Source organism: Mustela erminea, chromosome 18 (genome assembly GCF_009829155.1).
Source record: "Mustela erminea isolate mMusErm1 chromosome 18, mMusErm1.Pri, whole genome shotgun sequence".
Classification (NCBI taxonomy): Eukaryota; Metazoa; Chordata; class Mammalia; order Carnivora; family Mustelidae; genus Mustela; species Mustela erminea.
The window spans coordinates 59474181-59489688 of record NC_045631.1 but is presented as its reverse complement, the minus strand read 5'-3'; the positions used below and the strand labels follow the sequence as shown (position 1 = coordinate 59489688).

Here is a 15508-nt window from a genome sequence, read left to right as displayed (position 1 = left end):
CCCCGTCCTCCCGCCACATTTCAGAGCCTCACACTTTGTTTGCACGGTTTCCTAACCTCCCTCGCTCTTCGCCCGTCAGTACTGCCTTCCGCACGGCCGCCCCCAACGGCCATCCTCACGTCTGTGTCTCCCTCCCCTGCTTCCGCGAGCTGCACGGTAAAGAGCGTGTAAAGTCCGAGGGGGCACTGTCGGCCTCCCGGCAGGAAAATGGGTGAACGTGGATGTAGCAAGGCGCCGTCCGCCCTGACTCCCGCAGTCCCTCGGCACGGCCGCGGCTCTCCTCACTGCTGTTCTCTGTGCTGCTGGGTTATGCCGCCTTCACCGGTGAGTGGACATACTGAGGTTTCTAGGTGCCCACTCGGGGTCTACCTTTTTATTTTTAATGCATCCTGCCCCGATCCCACTACCATGGGGGAATGCACACCTGTCCCTTGGAGCTGGGCGTCCCGGCCGAATGAGCTTAAATAAGGGTCTTGAACGTGGGACTGGAGATGACCTGGGCTAAAAGCTGTGTCGCTCAAGGTTCCCATGCAGAGAACAGACGCCCCTCCCGCTGCTTTTGGCAGAGAATGAAGCGAGGCAAGAGGTGAGGGCCAGAAAAGCAGGCAGGACCTTGGCTCCCGCACGGTTCCCAGGACACGACCGAGCCGGCCTGCCCCGTGTGGAAGCAGGAGACCAAGAGACCTGAAGCAACAATCCACGGCTCCGCGAGCCCCGTGCCCGGCCCCCGGCCCCCGGCTGGATTCGCACCGGCCGCCGAACAGCCGACCCTCACCCAGCCTCTCACAAGCCCGCAACCCGCCCCAAGAAGGCGCCCCGTGCGCACGCCCTGGGCCTGCCCCGGGGACAGAGCAGCAGCGCGGCCCCCGCATGCCGCCCCAGCTCCAGACCCCGAGGATCGCGCCTGACGGGCCGCCCCCGAGCAGCAGGGAGGTCTGGCAGCGCGCCCCACGCAGCGGGTTGGGGAAAGGGAGCGGCATCATGGATGTCCGTGGGAGGACGGCCACCGCCAGCCTAGGAGACGTCCGTCAGGTTGGGGGCGCTCCACTGGCTGGGGGGCGGGGGCCGCATCAGTCTAGACTGTCTTCCTCTCCTCCTCAGCGAGTGTCACTCGCTCCATCTGCGGTCTGGAGAGGGCGAGGGAGATCATTCAGGTGCCCCGAAAAGGCCCAGAATGAGGGAGCCCATGACTGCCCCCATGGTCCCTGTCCTGGGCAGTCAGTGTGGACGCCCTTCTGCTTCCATGACCTGACAGGTTCCAGAAGGCTGGGCAGACCGCTCAGAGTCCAGCCGGGCCACGGGGATGACCTGCCACGGTTCGGTTCTCAGGAACTCCGCCAGGCGGTGAGCTTCTGGGTTGGGACTCTCAGCCTGGGAACGGGCAAACGGTGGGCCTCGGGGGCCCCCTGCACACACCCACCAGCAGTCACCGATTCAGCGCAGGGGCCGTTGGAGTTTCTGGGAGACCGTGAGTTTGGAGGACCTCCGCCCGGGCTGCATGTGAGGGTCACCTGAGGGGCTCTCGTCCAATCTCGGGGCCCGGACCCCACCCCAGGCTAATCGAATCTGCCCCTGGAGGAGCCGGGGCAGTCAGCGAGAGAGGGTCGCGGGTCACGGGAGGTTGACTGCTCCGGCGTCAGCCTGGGGGCGGGGGTGGACTGCGGAGGCAGCGGGGACCAGAGGCCAAGGACGGAGTCCGTGCGGGGGGAGGGAAGGAATGGGGGCGAGGCCATGAGCGAGGCCGGCTGCGGGCGGCGGGAAGGACGTGCTGTTCCCACAGGGGACATCTGTTTTCTCAGAGAGGGGACGGTTTCAGCCGGTGTTGCATCGGGGACAATGCTGACTGCCTGGCTCCCCAAGTTCACCCGCACCCTGGGACCCAGGAGGCTCAAAGGGGCAGGCGCTCCGACGGGACCTGAGATCGTCAGCGGCAGCGAGAGGCTCTCCCTCCGGCTCCATCCGAACAGCAGACACTGTGGAGGAGGCTTTTTAACTGCTTTATCATGTTTGGGGAAATCAGTGCATGGTGGTTTTACACTAAATTTAAAAGCTCAGAAGAGAAGGGTGCCCAGCTGGCTCATTCGGAAGAGCGTGTGACTCTGTCTTGGGGTGGTGATTTCCAGCCTCACGTTGGGTACAGAGGTTACTCCAGAACAACATCTTAGGGGCACCTGGGTGGCTCGTTCTGTTAGGCGTCCAACTCTTCGTTTTGGCTCAGGTCATGATCTCGGGGTCATGAGATCGAGCCCCGCAATGGGCTCTCTGCTTAGCTCAGAGTCTGCTGGAGGTTCTCTCCCCCTGTCCCTCCCCAAAAAAGCTAAAAAGAGAAAAATAAAAATCACCAGACACTACTGCCCAGAGTTGGTGACAAGGGGGTGACCATCTCTCCAGGTACCTCTTTGTGCAAATGCACACGCACATAGAAGATGCACGTGTGCAAACTTGCACGCCTATAGACAGCGCCAGTCTGCTCAGTTCCCATCTGTCCGCAGCCTGAGCGAAGAGAGGGTGGCAGAAGCAGGTGTACCTCAGCCTGACCCAGCGACAGCTAGACTCTCAGCCCTTCGTAGGTCTCAGGTCTTTGCGGGGGACAGCATAGATCTTATAGACGCTAATGCTGCGCAGCTTCCCTGCTGGGCAGCCATTCTCCCCCTAACCTCCCAGTGACCCGAGCATAGCCCTGTTCCCCCCAAACATCCTGCAGATGACCTGGTCTCCAGCATTTCTGGAAAAGCCATGGCCAGAGTGGACGCCTCCCCCATACCCTGGTGCTCGTCCTGGCGTTCCAGACCATCTGGCTCATCTCGCTCCTTCCCACCTGACTCTGGACTGGCCACCCTCCTCTTTTCCAAAGTGGACCCCCCATCCGAGCCCCCGGAACCCCCCACCCCCGTTCTGTAATTCCTCTATTCCAACTCCCTCCTGTCATGAAATACACACACATCCTTGACCCCCATGGCCCCTCTGGCTGCAGCCTCCGCTCACCTGATGGACAGCCTGTCCTGAATGGTCACTGCCTGCTGCCCGTGTGCTTGTGTGTGCACGTGTGTGTGCATGTACATGTGTGTGTGCACGATTTGTGTGTACATGTGTGCACACATCCGTGCAGGTGTGTATGTGTGTGCGTGCATGTGCGTGCACGTGTGCGTGCGCGTCCCGTCCTGTGACCACTGTCTGCTGGCCGCTGCTGCTGACACTGCTCTTTCCACGTTCCCTGCTGGCCCCCAGGGCCCTCCTCCGCTCCCCTCCGGGACCCACGAGCCTCCTGTTCTCCTTACACTGGCCTTTCACGGTGGCCTCTGCCCCGTCCCGGAGCCGGCCGCCCTCCGTCACACGTCCCTCCGGACCCTGTCTTTTGTTCCTCTTTCTGCTTTTTGCACTTCGTCCCGGTCTATGGCTTCAGTATGTCCTGGAACAAACGACAGCGGACGGCAGCAACACGGTGCGGAGAGCTTCCTGCTCTCCCGTTTCTCACTGACCCAGGGCCACGTCCCATCCGCTTCAGGACCCCACCCCACCCCCACCCCACTTCGCACACCCCATCCAGACGGGGCCAAGCCTCTGACCCAGATGGTTCCCAAGCACCTGCCGGTCAGCCTTGCCCCCTGCCCTGGCTGCCTCAGCTACACCTGCACAAGACCATGTGCCCTCTGCTGGCCTCCCTGCTCGGCCGGCGTCACCCCCTCTGCCACTGTGGCTCCCAGAGCCTGTGACCTCTGACCACACCCGACTGGGGCGGGGACAGATTCAGTCCGTCCCGTGGCGGTGACCTGCTCTCGTCCCGTTCGGGTCCACCCCGGCCTCGGCTGCCTCAGCAGTCTCTCCCCAGACTCCAGCGGGGAGGGGGGCACCGCTGATCAAGCACAGGGTCACGGCTTAGCTGCGATCGGCATCGGGTGAGCTCAAAGAAATCTTGGAATCTTGAGGACCGTGATCCCCGAAAGTGTGTGCGAGCTGGGGGCTTCTGCAGACAGAGTCGGGGCTCAGGGGCGGCCCGCCGAGGTTTGAGGGTGCCCCAGCGTGGAGCTAGCTGGGTGCTCTTCCTATTGTGCTGGGGCCCAACCCAGCGAAGGGGTCTTGGATGAGTGTCCCGGGGCAGCCGTGTCACCAGAGTGAAAGGTAGGGACAGAGCAGAAACTGCTCGTCTCACAGTTCTGGGCCCAGATGCCGGAAATCAGTGTGCGGGCAGGGCCGTGCTCCCCCAGAAGGCTCCGGAGGAGAACCCTGCTCTGCCTCTTCCAGCGTCGCTGGCTGCTGGCGGTCTTCGGGCTCCCAAATTCCAGGTGCATCTCCCCTGCACCGTGTCTCTGCTTCCAAATCTCTGTTGTCGTGAGGACACCCATCACCGGGCGCCAAGGGCCCCCCAACACCCTCCTCTTCACCCGATTCCAACTGCAGAGACCCGATGTCCAAACAAGGTCCTTTCCTGCGATCCCGGGGGGACGTGAGTGGGGGGAGGCAGGAGTCAAGCCAGGACCGGGGCAAGCCAGCCGCGGAATGGGAACCCCCGAGTGAAGCGCACAGGAGCAGCCTGGGGAGTCCCAGGAAGGGGGGAGGGCGGGAAAGACAACAAAGCAAGAGGGACGAGGACAAGAACAGGGACCCCAGGATGAGACATCCTGAGGGCAGAGTTCACGGCCGGGGAGGTCAGCACCACCAGGACTGCCCACAGATGGCCTGGTCCCGCGGCCCCATGATGGGGGACGTCTGCGTTTTCATCCCAGGCATCCGGCTGCCGAGAGTCCTAGCGCGTCCCGTCTCAGCGAGAGGCTGCCCCGGCCGGGCCACCCGCCCCCGGAGAGACACATGCGCAGACCATCCTCGAGGACGCAGCCTGTAATTACCCCAGCTGCCAGCAAAAGGCATCCACTTAAATGATACGCAGGCGCTGGGAGAGGAGGCCGGCTGGCCCGGAGCTGCTCCAGGAGGCGCCCCCAGACATCTCAGAGAGGCGTCTGCCCAGGCCGGCTGACATCGGCGGCTTCCTGCCCGTAACCAACGCCCTGACCAGCGCCTGGAGAAGAAACTCAAGCTCCAGCCCCACCAGACAGCCTACGAGCCTCCTAGGATGCAGGGAAACTTCTGTGTCCCCAGACGGGGGCCACTTGAGGGAGCCCGCAGGTGCAGGGTACAAGTTATGAATGTGACCTTCCAGACCCGGGCACCCAGGTCAACAACCCCAAGGGTGCCTATGAAGGCCACCACCCATGCTGGCCCTGATCGCATTTTCTAGGTCGATCTGGGTGGGCCTCCCAGGGGAGGTGGGCTGGAGGCAGCCTCGAGGAAGCCTTCTCGCCAAACCTTGTGCCAGTCCTGACCACACCGGGCAGACAGACGGCCACGTGACCGCTGACACCGGTCCAGCCCCTGCCCCCACCGCGCACTGCCTCAGGCCCCCAGGACATAAGCCAGAGCAACGGCTTCGGGCAGCAACAGGCCAGACTCTGGAGTGATTTGCTCAGCTGGAATTTGGGAGTTATCTCCCTTGGCCCCAGACCTGCTGTCCCGTGCAGGGCCACGAGCCACATGCGGCTGTCGCCCGCCCATGGAGAGGTGCCCACAGTGTACAATCCACACCAGATTTCCAAGACCAAGAACAACAACAACAACAAAAATAAAGTAGAATGTCTCACTACCGGTGTTTGTGCCGGGAGACAAGCCGTAAGAGACTCTCAATCCTAGGAAAAAACCGACGGTTCCTGGAGGGGTGGGGGTGGGGTGGGTCGTATCTGGGGTTCAGACATTACACAGGGGATGTGGCGTGACGAGCACTGGGTGTTAAACACAACGGACCAATCACTGACCTCTACCTCTGAAACTGATAATACATTTTGTACGAATTAATTGAATTTAAACTTAAAATTAAAAAAACAATAATTTTATATTGATCATGTGTTGGAATGACAGATATACTGGACTAATAAAAGATATTATTAAAATTCATTTTACCTGTTTCTTTTCACTTTTTTTTTTTAAGATTTTATTCATTTACTTGAGACAGAGTGAGGAAGAGAGAGAGAGAGTGACCCACATAAGAGAGAGTGACCCACTCCCTGATCCGCTGAACAGGGAGCCCCACTCAGGGCTCCATCCCAGGACCCCAGGATCATGACCTGAGCCTAAGGCAGATGCCTAACTGACTTAGCTGCCCAGGCACCCCTTCTTTTCATTTTTTAAACCATTTTTAAATTATTGTTATTATTATTTTATTAGAGAGAGACGGAGAATATCTCAAGCCGGCTCCCTGCCCAGGGCTGATCCCGCATCCCTGAGATCATGACCTGAGCCGAAATCAAGAGTGGGAGACTGAGCCGACTGAGCCACCCAGACGCCCCTCTTTTCGCTTTTTTAACGTGGCCGCCCGGAAACTTTGCAGAGGAGGCCGCGTGGTATCCCTCCGGTAGGACGCCGACTTTGAACCTCACCATAAGGAGGAACGTCCCCTGGAGCTCCAGAACCTCGTGGGGGAAGCAGAGCGCCCCGTGGCTCCCATCTGCTAAGGGACCATGAGTGATTCACGGGGCCTCTCTGAGCCCCACTCCCCCGGAGGCCCTTGGGAGCCTGGAATGAGCGGCACAGTGGCCGCCCCACGCATGCGTTTGGCACCCAGCCCTCGAGGTCAACACCAGGGTTTACTTCTCATTTAATGCTTCTCTTCCAGAGCTGCCCACGTGTGCCTACCTGCCTGCCAGTGTAAGAGTCCCATCAGCCCCCACGGCCGTGATGAGGGCTCAGCACCAGGGCAGGTGTGAGGGCTGACCCGGCGTGCGCAGGGGAGGGACGCCCAGGAGGCAGCGTCTTCCCCGGGGGCGGGCCACGGAGCGGGGGGTTCGGCCGGGGTGGGCACGTAGTGTGCCTGGCACACAGTAGGCGCTCAGTGACTGCGGGGAGCACAGAGCTGGGAGGTGGGTTTGCAGCCGGAAGGCTGACCCTCAGCCGCCCTGTGAGGTCACTCGGTCAGCCTGGGCTTTCTCGTCTGGGGAGTGGCGAGATTAAAGGTCATGGCTCTTAGGAGGAGTGCCGGTGGGAGTGGAGGGTCCCAGGCCAGGCCTGGGATGCAGGGCGACCTCCGGAAAGGTCCGTGCCCTCTCTTCTTGCCCTGATCGGGAGGGCGCACGGCCTGAGCAGGTCAGGGCCCAAATTGGAGTGGTGGGGAGGGTGGGGAGGCTGCCCCACTGGGAGGGGGCTTCGCTGGGGGAGCAGAGGGATGGACCAGGCCGAAGAGGGAGGGCCAGGCAGCAGGTGGGTGCCGGTGCCCAGCCCAGAGGGACTGGGAGGTGTGGACATCAAGCAGCGACAAAATGGTATTTGGGACAGATTCACCAGGGAAGACGAAAAGCAAAGGGGCCAGAGCGATGGCACTTGGCCTAACCCAGCCGTGTGGAGATGAGGGCAGGACCCAGGGCAGGAGGGAAGGGCCAAGAGCAACCCCAAGAAGACTATGTTTCCAGACCTTTCTCTCGACACATGCGTTTAGGGTTCTGAAGGACTGTGCCTCCACTTCCTGACTCCCTGTCTTAGCCTGCCCATTCTCTGGCAAGACCCTTCCGTGAGTCTCCGCGTTCTCGGGGCCAGGCAGAGTCCCCTCACCTATAAAAGGGACAGTGAAGGTCTCCCGGGCTGGGCAGGAGCACTGAATGGTGCGACGTGATTGGCCGCCCTTCTACCAATCAGAAAAGGAGGCGGCGCCTGGGTGGCTCAGTGGGTTAAAGCCTCTACCTTCAGCTCAGGTCATGGTCTCAGGGTCCTGGGATCGAGCCCCGCATCGGGCTCTCTGCTCAGCGGGGAGTCTGCTTCCCTCTCTCTCTCTCTCTCTGCCTATTTGTGATCTCTGTCTGTCAAATAAATAAAATCTTAAAAAAAAAAAAAAAAAGAAAGAAAGAAAGAAAAGAAAAGAGGCTGGACTCCTAGCTCAGATCCGGGAGAACCGAGGCTTTGGGGCGGGCACCCCCAGGGTCAAATCCCAGCTCCACCCCAAACCCAGGGGCTTAAAATTAATAGCAGTTTAGTGTCTCGGAGTTCTAGAGAACAGAGGTCAGAAAGGCGTCCCTAGGGCTGTGCTCCCCATGACCCCTCCCGGGCAGGACGCCTCTGTGCCTCCCTCGGATTCTCGTGGCTCAGGCGTCCCCAGTCTGCCTGACCGAGGTGCCTTCCCCTGCAGATTCGAGAACGTCCGTGTGCATCTTCTCCTTGTCTCTCTCTTACGAGGACACTTGTCATTGGAGGTAGCCCTTCCCCCAACCAGGATGATCTCCAGGATCCTTACCTTAATTACATCTCTAAAGACCCTCATTCCAAAATGAGTTCACATGCTGGGGGCTACAATTCCACCCACAGAGTCTACCCGTGGCCCCCTCCAGCCCAAATTCACACCCATCTCATGAACAGGAAACACCGCTCACACCCTGTTGCCTAGTGTTCAACTCTCTTTGCCTCAGTTTCCCCCCCAGAGCCAAGAGCAACTATGACTACCTCGAGCAGTGGCCTTGAGTCACGGGAGCTCCCCGGCTCCATGCTCGGTGACGACCAGAACCGGCGTGTGCTTCGTTCCCTCCGGACCGCGCCCCACAAACCCCAGGCTCTCCCCAGGGCTGGCCACAGGCGTGAAGGGCCAGAGAAGGAAAGAGAGCCCCGCGGAGCACGCCTTCCAGCTAGAAGGGTGACGGCTCATCTGGGGCGGGGCACCCTAGGTTGGGTCCCAGCCCTGCAGCACCACACAACCAGTTAGAGCCCCGGTTTCTCCCTCTGTGAGAGAAGGATACGGCGTAGCTCTCAGCACTGGGCACGAACTGAATGACGCGCTGCCACCCCAGGCACATAACACAGTGGGCCCGGTCCCTGCCACAGGCCAGCAAGGGTCTCCCCGCAGCTGGGAGGCACCCGGTCCAGCTCTTGTGGGTTCTTAGCGCACCCCCTCTTCTCTTCTAGCCAGGGACAGGTTGTGCGTTGACACAGCCCTGCCACCCAAGCCACCCAGGCCGTCCCATGTGCCCAAGGCTGACACTGGGCTTGGTGTTAAAAGCTCCGCTTCCCACACAGTGAGCTGAAGACCCAGGCAGATGACACAGGTGCCCCACTCCTGACGTGCTTCTCCGAGGGGGCTGCGGTCGGTCCAGCAACAGGCCCAAGTGCTTTCTTCCTTATGGCCCCGTCCAGCAGGCCAGGTCCCCCTTGCCTCCCCGGGCCCCACGGCCACCCCGTGCCTGCTCTGCCCAGGGCTGCCTGGGCCGAGATGGGCTCATATCCGGGAACCCAGGGCGTCCATCCAGATCCCGGAGAGAGTGAACGCCAACTGAGGATGAAAGCCTTCCTCCAGAACAAGGGGGTGCAGCTCACGCTTCGCCAGCCTCCGGACAGGTGTGCTCAGCTCCCCTGACCCCGGGAACCCTCATGCTGAGCGGGGGCTACAATCTGGGCTTGGTTGCCTGGGGGCCTCCCCGTCCTCACCATGACCATAAAAACAGTAAAACTAACTAATAACGACCGAGCGTTGTGCCTCACTCCTGACAGGTGCGGGAAGTTCCTGGCCTGTCCACCCACTCAGCCTCCAGCACTGCCCACCAAGCATTTTATCACCAGCCTGCTTTTCAGCACGGGGACACGGAGGCACAGGGCAAGGAGTCAGTGGCGCAAGGTCAGAGGACAGCGAATGTCCCGGTGGGGAGGCACGGGCCCGCAGTCTGGCTCCCGGAATCTGCATTCTTTAGCGCCAGGCTCTAGTTTCCGTGTTTGACTCTTCACGTCCATGTGCTTGGAGGACGATGAGGCTTCTGAGATGCTTCTCAAAGGAAACCAGGTGGAGAGAAAGCCCTGGAAGCCCCGTCCTTCAAGTGCCTCCTCACATCCAAGGAACTCGTCCTCTGGCCCGGTCTGAACCTGTTATCAGACCAGGATATAAAAGTCTCCCCATCCCCCTGCCCCAAACCTCCGAAGGCCTCCATAGTGACTGGACCGATTAGATCAATTAGATCAGATGCAAACTCAGTCCCAGCCTTGCGCGCAAACTGCCTTTGTCCTTCAGAATCCACTCCATCACCCCACCCCTCCGCTCACACCGTCCCCACCCCTGCCTTCATTCTGGCCCTTGAACACATGCTTGCCTCAGGGCCTTTGCACCTGCTGTCCCTCTCCCTGGAACAAACCCTCCCCCTATCTTTACAAGGCTGGCTCATCCTCAACGTGCAGGTCATAATTCATATGCTGGCCTTCTCTGACCACCCAATGGAAGCGTCTTTTACGCAAACGCCAGTAAAGAACAAAACAAAACAAAAGGAGAATTCTTTCCCTCCAGCAAGAAGGTCAGGGCTGGGGCTGGACCAGCCCCTCGTAGGGGTTTAGTGGATACAGAGGCCGGAGGAGTGGATGTGAGCCGTCCTGGGATACAAGGTCCCCTCGCCAGCTGGGAGCACAGAGAGAGAGAGTAGCACAGGGCAGCCCCAAGGATAAGGAGGCCTTTGTCCAGGGCCCTGGAGCCATTTGCCCTCAGGACAATGCCTCAGAGGCCTGGCATCCTGGGCACTGGTGTAGTCTATGTGTCCCCCGGGGCGGGGGGGTGGTGAGGGGCCCAAAAGTTCCCCATGCACAGGCCTGCTTGCCCCGTCACTATGGCCTCATCCAACAGGTCGGGCCTCCCAGTGCCTTGCTGGGCCCCATAGCTCCCCTGTGCCCGCTTATGGCGCGCCGGTGCCCGGCTCTCGCCCCCCATGAGCCCCGGGCCAGCGGCTCTCCTCCTGTCTCCCTGCCTTCTTAAGGGCTACCTGTGGAGCTGCGACCGTGCCTCATTTTATCTAATATATTCCATCGGCTCATAGCGATCCAAATGCCTTCCTGTTGGAGGTGCCAGTAAACAGTTAGCAGACTCCCAAACCGCTCTCGAGGAGAAGGAATATGTGTGTGAGTGATAGAAAGGACGCGTATCGTGTAATTTACACATCATAAAAAAACATGCAATATTCCGGGCCCCTGGGTGGCTCAGTGGGTTAAAGCCTCTGCCTTCAGCTCAGGTCATGATCCCAGGGTCCTGGGATTGAGCCCCATGTCGGGCTCTTTGCTCCGCGGGGAGCCTGCTTCTCCCTCTCTGTCTGCCTTCCTCTCTCCCTACTTGTGATCTCTGTCAAATAAATAAATTAAACCCTTAAAAAAATTTTTAAAAATCCATACAATATTCTCCCTTTTTAGGGCGCCTGGGTGGCTCAGTGGGTTAAGCCTCTGCCTTCGGCTCAGGTCATGATCTCAGGGTCCTGGGATCGAGTCCCACATCGGGCTCTCTGCTCAGCAGGAAGCCTGCTTCCCTCTCTCTCTCTGCCTGCTTCTCTGCCTGCTTGTGATCTCTGTCTGTCAAATAAATAAATAAATCTTTAAAAAAAAACATTCTCCCTTTTTAAGATTCCTTATTTATTGCTTTATTAGTCAGAGAGAGAGAGAGAGAGACAGCGCGCACAGGCGGGGGAGCAGCAGAGGAAGAGGGAGAAGCAGGCTCCCCGCCGAGCGGAGAGCCCCCACCGGGCTAGATCCCAAGACCCTGGGATCATGACCTGAGTCAAAGGCTCTGCGTGGGAGCGCCCGGCCGGCTTGGTCCGTAGCACCTGTGACTCTCGATCTCAGGGTCATGAGTTCAAGCCCCACGCTGGGTGTAGAGCTTACTTCAAAAAATGATTAATCAATAAACCAACCAATAAATAAATCCACGGTGCACGATTCTCCTTTCAATCACCGTCTCAAATCAAGACAATCAGTAAAACAAAAAAATCGAGCCACGATTTGCAGTGTCTGCCTGTGTCTGGGGTGTAAACGTTCCCACCACAGTCCCTCAAGCTGCCAGCGTGAAGCCGCCGGACACGGCGTTGGGACAAGAAGCACAGTGGTCACCGCAGCCCAGAAGACGGCAAGCACCTTCAGAAACATGGTAAGAATACAATGGCGTGAAATCATGAGGGAGAAATGAGTTTGGAGCCCTTGCTACCTTTGTCCTTCGTACAATTTACTTAACTGTAAGTTTATATAACTGAATTTTTAATAACGTTGTGTTGGACAACTAGGTCACAAAATTTCTGAAGATCGGGCCATCGGCTCTCGTGAGCCAGGACGAGCCGGCTCACGCATATCAGTGGCAGCGCTGTCTTGTCGCTTCCAAAAGTTCCACTTACTCCACACCCACCTGACATGTACGCACTGAGCGTCTACCGTGTGCCAAGCCATGTTCTAGATGCGGGGGACACGTCAGAGAGAGGAGGTGAGCTGGACCCTGTCCTGTGGACTCGTGTGCCTGCAGGAGAGAGACCAGGAGCATCGGCAGGACAGAGGACAGTCTCCCTAAGGAGGGGAAGCTGGTGCTCCAAAAAAGGGCCCAAGGAGACCGGGGTCACAGGGGACCCCAGGAGCAGCACGTTGAAAAGATGACGTCAGGCTCTCTCGTCTGGGCTGCCGACCTGCCATCCCACAGAAGGGGGAACCAGAGCTTCTGCCCAGCTGTCAACTTCATAAACCGTGGGCTTGGGTCAGTGAGCAGACACAGGGAAATGCTGCCAGAAAGGAAGACCCGAGCTGCTCCTATCATTCTCAGGGCACGACGGGGCTACTACAGAAAGCTCCCCACCCAAACAGCCTGCATCCCGAAGGGGAAATTCTTCAGTAGAAGAGCTGAGGAGAAGAATAGGGGTGTGGGGGGACCCTGTGTTCTGGTAGCTTGAAGACACGTGGAGGGAAGTTCATTAAATGCTAACAAGTTAAAACAACAACAACAAAAAAACGACATTTGAGCAAAGACTTGAAGGAGAAGGGGAGGACCATGCCGCTATCTATTCCAGACTATGGTCACAGACAGTGCAAAGGTCCTGAGGCCCCAGTGTGCCTGGAGTGTTCGAAGATTCTATGTGGCTGGAGCAGAGTTGCAAGAAGGAAAGTCCAGGGCGCCTGGGTGGCTCAGTTGGTTGGGCGACTGCCTTCGGCCCAGGTCATGATCCTGGAGTCCCAGGATCGAATCCCACATCGGGCTCCCTGCCCATCAGGGAGTCTGTTTCTCTCACTGACCTCTCTCCTCTCATGCTCTCTCTCTCTAATAAATAAATAAGAAAAAGTTAAAAAAAAAAAAAAGGAAAGTCTGAGGACAGTAAGGCAGAAGATGACAGCATCAGGTCACACGGGGCTTTGGCAGCCTTTGCAGGGGTGTTGAGCTGAGGTCTTATCTCCTTTTTGCAATGAAGAAACTGACGCCTGGAATCACCAGGTAGCAGGTGGGAAGGTCAAGAGAAGGCAGGTGGGTCTGGCTCTAATGATGCTGTTTGCTTGCCATCCCATGGCAGAGAGACTATCAGTAGGTGTCCAATTGTTTGGGGTCTCTCCCTGTCCCAACAGCCCTCACTGAGCCGGCCTGAGGGTCCCATGAACCAGACCCCTCGATTCCCAACACTTGTGATGGGGCGGCTCATGGGGCAGGGACAAAGCGGGGTGACTGCGTGTGTCGGCGCCAGAGCGGGCAGCATTCCAGCAGGCGTGGGGACGGCCAGCCCCGTTGTGCCTGGCCCCAGTCAGTCCCCACCTCACTCCCCCACGCCACATGAGTCTGGCCATCTTGGCCAGAGCTGGACGCCTGACCAAAGGGCCACCACTAGAGTCTCCCCCAACAAGATGGCAGGATGATGGGGACAGCTGGCCACTTTTGAGGCTCTGACTGCTGGAGGGAGCTGGACTGGTGGGCTCGGGGCCGGACACTGAGACCAGAGAGGACGAGATCGGCGTCCGCGGAGGAACAGCAGACATTGGGCTCGGAGCTGCCTTGGGTGGGGACATGGCCAGCGTCACAGCGTGGGGCGAAAACAGACCCACACTGATTTAATGCTCTGTCACCTTGTTCCTAATTTTTGAACAAGCGGCCGCACGTTTTCATTTTTGCCCTGCAACGTGGACAGATGGCCCCAGTGGATGCGCCTGGGGCTGGCAGGTGGTCAGGAAAACCTGATGAGGGTCCCCCCGGGGCAGGGCGCTCTGGGTGAAGGTCCGGGGAGGCGCGTGCTCTTTGTGCGCCTCAGGACACGAGCCGGAGCGGGGTGTGTGTGGGGGGGAGGGACACCTCCATGTGGCCTACCACAGGTCAGCAGAAGCAGGGTGCTGGGGGGCCTCCTGCCCCCCGGGACTCCTGCCCAGCGAGGCTCCTGTCTGCGGTGCTCTGGGACCGGTGAGGAGGGCCAGAAGCCGGCTGTTCTGAAACACAATTACAACCAGTAAGACAGGCCTGTTCAATACTCTATTGACAGATTCACCTTGGCAACCTGGAGCCCAGCTCCTCCAGAAGCACCTCTCCCACACGCTCTCTGGTCTTAAAGGCGCACCTCCCTCCCCTCCCAGCAGGGCCCTGGGCTTTGGCTGGGACCCAGCAGAAGATGGGGGAGGGGCAGGGGGACTCTTCCTGTTCAATGAGCAGCCGCCCTTCCCCTCTGCAGGGGGAACCTCCTCTTCGATGACCCCCAGGCCCCAGGCCCCCAGCCCTGGTCTCAGGAATGTCACAACAAAGTCCTTGCCCACCAGCAGCTGGACTTGGCAGAGATGGACCACCCTCTCAAGGGGGTGCACATAGAAATCCCAAAGTGGCAGGTGCGGGGGCGCCCGTGGCAGGCGGGGGTCAGGGTCTCTGCATCGCAAACAACCAGGCTTCTGATGAGTGATGTACAAACAGCCTCATCCACGCCGCTCAGAGACGGCGAGCCCCATGTCTGCAGTCTATGTGCAAAACCCAGCCTTGCCTCTCTGGGAACCTGGAGTTGCCCCAGAGCTGGGACACGCCCCCCCCGGGGTGCGCACGGGGTCCCACCACAGAGCATAGCGCTGCTTCTTGATTCCTGCCACGGGGGAACCCAGCGACCAGGAGCGGCCCCCCTAGGTCAGGCTAAGACGCCTGCAGCAAGTGATCGGGGGGCTACGTCACCCCGGTTCAGTGGCTTTCACACCCTGTAGCATTGTATCCATGACCGTCCACCTGTCTGTCTTTCTGGGCCTCTTTGGAGAAAGAAGGCTTAGTGTACACAGGAGTGTGTCTTCGCCGGGAGGTGGCAAGGAAGGGCAGGGAAGAGCAGCCTCGGCAGAGCGTGGGAGTGAGTGACCCCCGCACAGCCCCGCGGACATAGCGGCTGGGAAAAGCCGTGCTTCTCAAAATTCCAAGAAAGGCTTCTCTCCCACGTAGACTTCTGTAGCGATATTCCCCTGGTCCTGCGCAATATTTCTTGGCGTCTATGGGACTCATTCTTCATCACCGGGCCAAAAAAGGAAATCAGTAATCACCAGTCGGTTCAAAAAGGGAAAGACGTTTTCTCTCTATGGATCTGTGTCCATGAGATTCTGCCGTTTCTTTGGAATAAAAACAAACGAACGAACGAAGGCGCTACCAGCTTCAAAAGCAAGGGGATGGGGGTGGGGGAGGCCTGGGTCCGTTTCTGAATCTTCCGATCTGAATGAGTCAAAGAATACAAAATCACCCCATTATAATCATTACTGTCAAATTGCGGGCAATCAGCTC

At 59.0% G+C, this 15508-nt stretch overlaps 1 long non-coding RNA gene across 1 annotated transcript; it reads left to right on the top strand.

Moving 5' to 3' along the window:
• Window positions 1-236: 236 nt before the first annotated feature.
• LOC116577549 lies at window positions 237-2148 on the top strand. The gene is made up of 3 exons (XR_004280533.1): window positions 237-324; window positions 1256-1344; window positions 1800-2148. It is a non-coding gene; the product is annotated as an uncharacterized LOC116577549 (long non-coding RNA).
• The last annotated feature ends 13360 nt before the right edge of the window (window positions 2149-15508 follow it).